The sequence below is a fragment of the Vidua macroura genome, chromosome 12, assembly GCF_024509145.1.
Source record: "Vidua macroura isolate BioBank_ID:100142 chromosome 12, ASM2450914v1, whole genome shotgun sequence".
NCBI classification, from domain to species: domain Eukaryota; kingdom Metazoa; phylum Chordata; class Aves; order Passeriformes; family Viduidae; genus Vidua; species Vidua macroura.
This window is the reverse complement of record NC_071582.1, coordinates 22,377,039-22,384,224: the sequence shown is the minus strand read 5'-3', so window position 1 is coordinate 22,384,224 and position 7,186 is coordinate 22,377,039. Positions and strand designations below refer to the sequence as shown.

General features: G+C 43.9%; 2 long non-coding RNA genes across 2 annotated transcripts; one reads left to right on the top strand and one right to left on the bottom strand.

Moving 5' to 3' along the window:
• Positions 1–41: 41 nt before the first annotated feature.
• LOC128813373 (uncharacterized) lies at positions 42–2,926 on the bottom strand. Its single transcript, XR_008439014.1, has 2 exons — positions 2,042–2,926; positions 42–593 (listed from the first exon to the last, which is right to left on the bottom strand). It is a non-coding gene; the product is annotated as an uncharacterized LOC128813373 (long non-coding RNA).
• A 169-nt stretch (positions 2,927–3,095) lies between these two features.
• LOC128813372 (uncharacterized) lies at positions 3,096–6,744 on the top strand. Its single transcript, XR_008439013.1, has 3 exons — positions 3,096–3,176; positions 5,023–5,134; positions 6,543–6,744. It is a non-coding gene; the product is annotated as an uncharacterized LOC128813372 (long non-coding RNA).
• The last annotated feature ends 442 nt before the right edge of the window (positions 6,745–7,186 follow it).

Genomic DNA, 7,186 nt, shown 5'->3' with positions numbered 1-7,186 from the left:
TCACCTTCTTGCCTAAAAAATAGTGACTTTGAATAGCGTAATTTAAATCTACTTTTGCAAGTTGTTTTTTATTTCTGCACCTCTCTGTATTTTATAGATGAGAATTCTGTATATTTTATTTGAAAATCTGTTGTAGAACCAAAACCACAGAATCAGAAAAAATTATACCTTACCTGACAGAATCTCTTTATTATGCAACATTATAGATAAAAGGTTGTACATAGAAAACACTGTAACTATGAGTACGTTAGAAATGTTGTGTGTAATGTGAAATCCAAGTTTGCACATGCGTGTTAAGAACATTAAGAAGGCTACAAATATTTGCAACTGCTACACAGGAGGGATGCTTTAGTGGCTGGTTCTTCAAATCCCAGAAGATGCTCCTTTGTATATTAGAAGATGCTCCAGCATGTATATTAAGCTGTATTATTGAAATGTTTTTTTTTTTTTTTAGAAGTGTTAACAGTTACCTTACAAAATTCACAGCGGATAATGAAGACTAGAAACGGCAAACATGCCGGTCACTTTCTCAAAGTTCCTTTCAAATTCTTGAAAACTTTGATAGCAAATCCTTAGACAAATTAGATTTGTATCTGGAAGACAAGGAGAGGAGTTAAGAGCCGACATAGATCTCTAAAGACAAGGTGCATAACATTGATCTGCTATCTTATGTCAGAGCAACAGGACATAAGTGGCAGAATAACAACTTTACGCTAGTAAGACTTTTAGCAGTATCTATATGGGATTCTCATAAGCAAACTAGGGAAGCATACTGGTGATGAAGTTTCAATAAGGTAACTAAAAAACCTGTTTGGTATAGAAAGTAATAATCCTCAGTTCAAAACAAGTACATTTAAGTGAGGGTTCAAATGTCAGTGTGCTGTTCCTAGTCCACTGTTTCTTTAATCACTTTGGTCACAAAATAAGTACACTTATTAATCCACAAGCAATCTGAAATTGAGAGGGACTAGAAGTACTAGAAGAAAGTTTTTTTTAAATAGTCTGGAAAATGGACAAAGTACAATGTAGGTAAGAACAATGTTATATAAAATTAAATAACTGACTGCACAAATTCAGGGGGCAATAAAGCAATTGACAAACTGAGTCAATGTCATTCTGCTGCCACAAAAAAAAAAAAAAACCACACCAAAAAAAACAAACAAACAAACCACAAAGCAGCAAACAGTAAGCATTATACTTGTGTGTAGTATGCAGACCTTAGATGCATGAAGTAATTCTTGTACTCTCCACTGGCATGGCCTAATCTAAGCCCTGCATCTAGTAAGAAGATGGCAAAAGATTTGGCTACCATAATATTCTCCAAATAGAAAAAAAAGTTGATGGCAAATAATTTGTTTCTCAATAATATTCACAGTTTAGAGGACAACTGAATTTGCTTTCATGAACTGCAAGTAGGTGTAAGTTAAAGACTAAACAGAAATAAGCAAAAATATTTGAAAAGTAAGCCTAAAGAAGTTCTAAAAATCATGCCATTCCTAACATTTGGGATTTATTTTAAGTAGAAACAAATGGGTATAGTTGATCTTGGTCTGAAAAGGGAAGTTGGACTACATTATCTCCAGAATCTCCTTCCAGTCTTGTTTTTTTTTTCAGTTCAGTACTTTTACATGAACCAGAATAGGACAAAATTGAAAACTCAGTCCAGGTGGTCAAATTTGTAAATGCCAAATCTATGTGTGTTTTAAAGCTGACTGCCCGTTATTTGTGTCAAATTTGTAATCTCACTTTTTCCAGCTTTATTATGCTATGAGAATAAATGCTCTGTTTTCTTTATAATATACTTGTCTTCATTTAAGTATTTCTCCTCAGCTGGCAGATTGCCTTTTTTCTAAGTCTAATTATAAAATACAAACAGAGCATGGCTACCTTTGTCTAAGAAAGAATAAAAGAGCAAAATGAATCTTTGCTTCCTTTTGCTTCATACAAAACGTGTCCAACACCAGACTTCCAATGAATGAAGGTATGGTGACTGTCTGATTTTTCATATTTGGAGGATTTTTCAAAGTTTCTTGTATCTTACAGAATTTGCAATAGCGAGCTGACGCTGTAGTTGATTTTCATCCAAAAGCTCCTTTCCAATGCAGACCACTAACTATGGGAACAAATAAGCAGGACTGCTATTCCTCATTCTCGTTTCTTGCACTTTGAATCTGGTTCTCCATGTCCCAATGCAGCTCCAGGCCCCATCTTCAAAACTGGACAGTATTCCTAGAAAAAGGACCAAATTCCAGATCCTGATTTCAAATGAGAATTAATTACAACAAACGAAGATACCCAGCAAGATAGCTAAGCTTGCTAAAAGACTAAGGATGCTACTTGTCTTTGCAAAACTAGCTTTATGTTTTGTGCTGTGTATTGCAAATATTGTGATGCAGACGCATTTAAAAGCTACCCGGCCAATTTCCGTATGCGCTATTCTCTGCGCCATGACTTTGGGAACAAATACTGCCTGGCATTCACCGCTCTCGGGGGCCGTGAGTGCAGAGGCCCGGCGTGCTACCGACGGGTGAAGTCACCAAGAGCCGCCGGCACGACACCCAAGTCGCCGGGGGGAGCGGAAGCGACCGCCGCCTTCTGCCCTCGCTCCCGGTCATGGCGCGGAGATCCTCTGAGCGTCCCATCCCGCTCTGCCGGGGCGCCCCGACCGCAGCGGCCGCGGCCCCGACGTCCCCCGAGTCGCCGCGGCCGGGGCTGCCCAGACGGCGCCCCGGCGCTCCCGGGCCCCGCCGCGGGGCTGCCCGCTCTCCCTACGGCACTCCGCGGAGAAATCGAACGCGGGTGATGAAGACACGGCCAGGCACGGCCCACCCCCTGTAGCTGCTCCGGGCCGACGAACAAGACTGATGCTGCCCTGCTGACATCCGGAGGGCGCCGCCGGCGGGACCAGCCCGCCTCCCGCACCGCCCCGGCACCGGGCACCGCCCGCGCACCGCCCCGGCACCACCCCGGCACCGCCCCGCCCCGGCACCGGGCACCGCCCCGGCACCGCCCTCCGACACCGCCCCGGTACCGGGCACCGCCCCGGCACCGCCCTCCGACACCGCCCCGGTACCGGGCACAGCCCCCGGCACCGCCCCGCCCCGACACCGCCCTCCGACACCGCCCCGGCACCGCCCCCGACGTACTCCTGCTCCCTCAGGCAACGACTCTTACCGGTAAGGCAGAGCATGTGCGTCCTTAATCTGTCAAAGACTGACCACACGGAAGTGTTCACTGCATGAATGCCACAACGAGAAAGCTCAGATACTCGATCATGCCAGGTGGGGCTGTGATTGCCAGACCAACTTAACTTCTCAAGATTTCGCTTTATTTACGTGCATATCACTTTCTCTGAACACTAGCAACCTATTCAATTGCACAAAATGCACCACGAAATACTGCAATTGAGTTATTTCATTACAAGCCGGGATCGTGCAGTTTGTCTGCACCTTTTTCTGGAGAAATGTTGAAATCAGTGCTTGACTTTACTGAGCAGAAGTTGTGAAAGACATGCACAATTATGGTGGAAAGTGTGGCACTATCATTTCTTTGCACTGTTCAGTAAGGCTGTGGGCAACCTACACAGTTTAGTCTGCAGAAAACTTTCAGTAATGTTCGATTTTTTAGAGTTGTACTTTGCCTAACCATTTCAGCTATATTATTTTGACTTATTTTAGTTATGTGGAAAAATGAAACAAAGAGGTATGGATTCTCGCCAGTTTGTATTTAGTATTTAATTGATTAAAAATCACCTTGGCTTCAAAGAAGGACTGCCATAAAAGTATGAATTAGTACCTTTCAAAGTCTGATAAGCATGTATTTTAATTCCAAAGCTCTGAGTCACTTGACACAATGACCATATCTGATAATTTCATTGGCCCTTATATCCTGGCCTTGTTCGGAGCTTTGTTCCAAATTGCACAGGAGATAGTATCTTGCCACACTTTCTGTAAGATAAAAATGGAAGGAATAGGAGTACTACTCTGATTACCCATGGGATTAAAGAGAAGCAAAAATGTGGTTTGGTCAAACTGAAAGGCTTAGCCCTCTGTTTCTCTATCTTACAATACATTCTGGAAGTGTCAGTATAAACAACAACCATACGACTCCATCTGTACATAAAAGTATTATCAATTCTGGGTTCTTCTGCTCCACATAGGGATGGCTGTGTTCACCACAGGAGAGATCAAGACCTGAACAAAGTCCCTTTAGGTAGTCACCTGATTTTGCTCTGCTTCTTAGAAATGTCCTAGCCACAATGATACTATATTTCACCACATTATCCTCACTTGGGTACTGTCACAGGTCTCTGGTTCCCTGAAGTACTTTTATTCACTTGGAAATTTTTAGCTGGGAAGCACAGGAAGTAATCATTCCAGGCTTAAGGACTGAGGAATTGAAATAGTGTAGATTGTTCTTCTCACAATATTATGAAAATCCTTTTTACGCTATTTTGATCCTACTTTCTAAATCTCCTTTTATAAAGGTCATTTACCTGTGACTCATCCTTCAGTAAAGTAATCCTTTACTCTGCTTTTGCCACTCTCCTTCTGTGATGTTTGTCAGGACCTCTAATATCTGCATTCAGCACAGTCAGCTTTTGATTTTCATGGGGGTGCCAGCTACTGCTGCAGTGCATGAAAGCAGAAGCTTACGCCATCATTTCTCTATGGGTCTATTATATGGTTCTGGAGTGTGAATTTACAGGGGAAAAAAGGAACTCAGTAAACAGGAAATACCTAATTTCACTGTCTCATGCAGTGCACACACACTTAGGACTCAAGCCTTTCCTACTGCAATTCTACCATGACCACAGACATCTCTGATTCACATTAGAAAGCAACAGAAATACCATCATTCTATTAATTGATGGTACAGTAGAAGAATGCAAATGGACCACATCACCAGAATTAGTGTTTTAATTGTAAAGTCTTCCCCAGAGCTTCTAGTGTCTGTGTTTGGATATTCTTTTCAAGCTTTCACTCCAGTTTGCATGTCTCCTGTTTCATTTCTCCTTGGCAGAAAGCCAGCTGGAAGAGCATCTCTGCACTGCAGTGAAAAGCTGCGGCTCTGGAAAGCTACCATGTCAAAAACAAGCAGCAAGTACTAAGACTGAATCACCAGAAAACAGAAGGTACTTCTATCAGCTGTTATGGAAATACCTGAATATTTTTCACCTTCATGTGTTGTTGTCATCTTTTCCCTCCGTGATCTACAATCCTACTTTCATGATAGAATTTAACATGCACTAGCATTTATTTTCAGGTTTTCTATTTTATTCACTTATTTACCTGTTCAGTGCAGTCCTCTAAAACTAAATTATTCCTGCCATGCAGGTTACAACACACAGAAATGAATGAAACCCTTTCGATATACTAATTCTCCCTGTTTACAAGGTTTAGTTCATAAAGTTCATAGCCTGTGGTGTCATCATAGTTTAATGTTAAAAAGACCTATTGCACCATCTCCTAATTTATCTGTGGAGAACTAGACCACCTTTTGATTTAAGATTTTAATTTGAGAAAACTCCATAAGATAGTAACATCATCTGTAGCCTGCAGAGATAATTATTTTATATTTTTCTCCCTTTCTGTGTTTTTTTTTTTTCCTGACTATCTTTTGTCAGAGTCCTGTGACACTATAGATTCATATATGCTTGCCAAAATGCCAACTTTCTGAACCTTATGAGGTTTCAACTACAGTCTTGGTGGGTACAAAAGAATGAAAGAGGGCAGGATGTTGACTTATCTGTCCATCAAGTTTCTAAACTATAGCTCACCTGTGGAAATCCTGCACAATGCAGGGCAGAACCTGACACTGTTTTAGGAAACACTGCATATTATTGCTGACTTGTGTCATTTAATAATAGCTGGGTTGCTTTTCTACCCAACTTCATCGGCACAGGGTGGTCCTTCCTTTTCTGTCAGAAAAGACATGGATTTTTCTACCTGAAACTACTTTTTGGTGGCTCTCCCTTGTTCAGCCTGTAGAAGTCTCATACTTTGGGGTAGCTCAGCTTTTGCACATAGCATCATAGGATAGCCAAGGTTGGAAGAGACCTTCAAGATCATCCAGTCCAACCATCCACCCAGCTCTACCACTGTAACCCCTAAAACACTAAACCACATCATCCAGTCACAGATCCAGACACCTCTTGAACACTGCCGGGGTGGTTATTCCACCACTTCCCTGGGCAACCTGTTCCAATGCCTGGCCACTCTGACAGTGGAAACAATTTTTCTAAAATCTAATCCAGATCTCTTATGTCTCAGCTTAAGGCCATCTGCATTGAACTTCTTTTCAGCAGTAGCTGGCCAGAACTGTGAGCAACTTGTGCCCAAAGATATGACCTCTCTGGTCACCCCAGACAGTAAGAACTGCTGCATACATCACGGCCTGCCAGTACAGCCATGGACGGCTCACATCAGCTTTGCACTGGCAGCTAGCAAAGCTCAGATTGTTCTTGTAGCTCATTGGTCTGGAACCCAGGAAATCCCATTATTTATCCCTGGAGAGCATTACACTTACTTTTAATTGAACAGAAGGAAGAACCGCCAGGAAGGGACCTGCTCATGGGCAAGCAATAGAGGAGAGATAAGGAAGGTGAATGACAATACCAAGCCTTGGAGTCTTTAGAACTGCTGTCTTCTATGACTTTATTGTGGGTATTGGAACAACTCAACACCAAGCATTTAAAAATCTCCGTGGATTTCTGTATTTAAGTAACTAAATTCTAAACTAAACTATAAACCAACACCCCTTTGCCCCGATTTGTTCTTTCAAAGGTCTTTCAAAGGTCTGAGCCCCGCTCACGGTTTTGAGCATCCGAGCTGGTCGCTGTACCGCTCTGTCCATCTTGACGGAAGGAACTAAGACCTCGCAGCCTAGAGCCGGCGGGAGCTCACCGGCAGTCGCCGTGCCGGCAGGACCTGCCTTGGGCGGGCAGCGCGGGTGCGGCAGGTGCGGACGGAGAAGCGGCAGGCTCCCGCCGCCGGGGCTGCGCGGCTGCGGCGGGGCCGCGCGGGGCGGAGCGGGAGAGCCCGAGGGAGGGGCGGGGCCGAGGGCGGGGCCGAGGGCGGGGCGCGAGCTGAGGCGGGGCCCGGAGGGGCAGGCCACGCCCCCTTCCGCAGCAGTGCAGGACCACGTGCCAGCTCGGCCAATCAGGGGGGGGAGCCAGGGCGCTTTA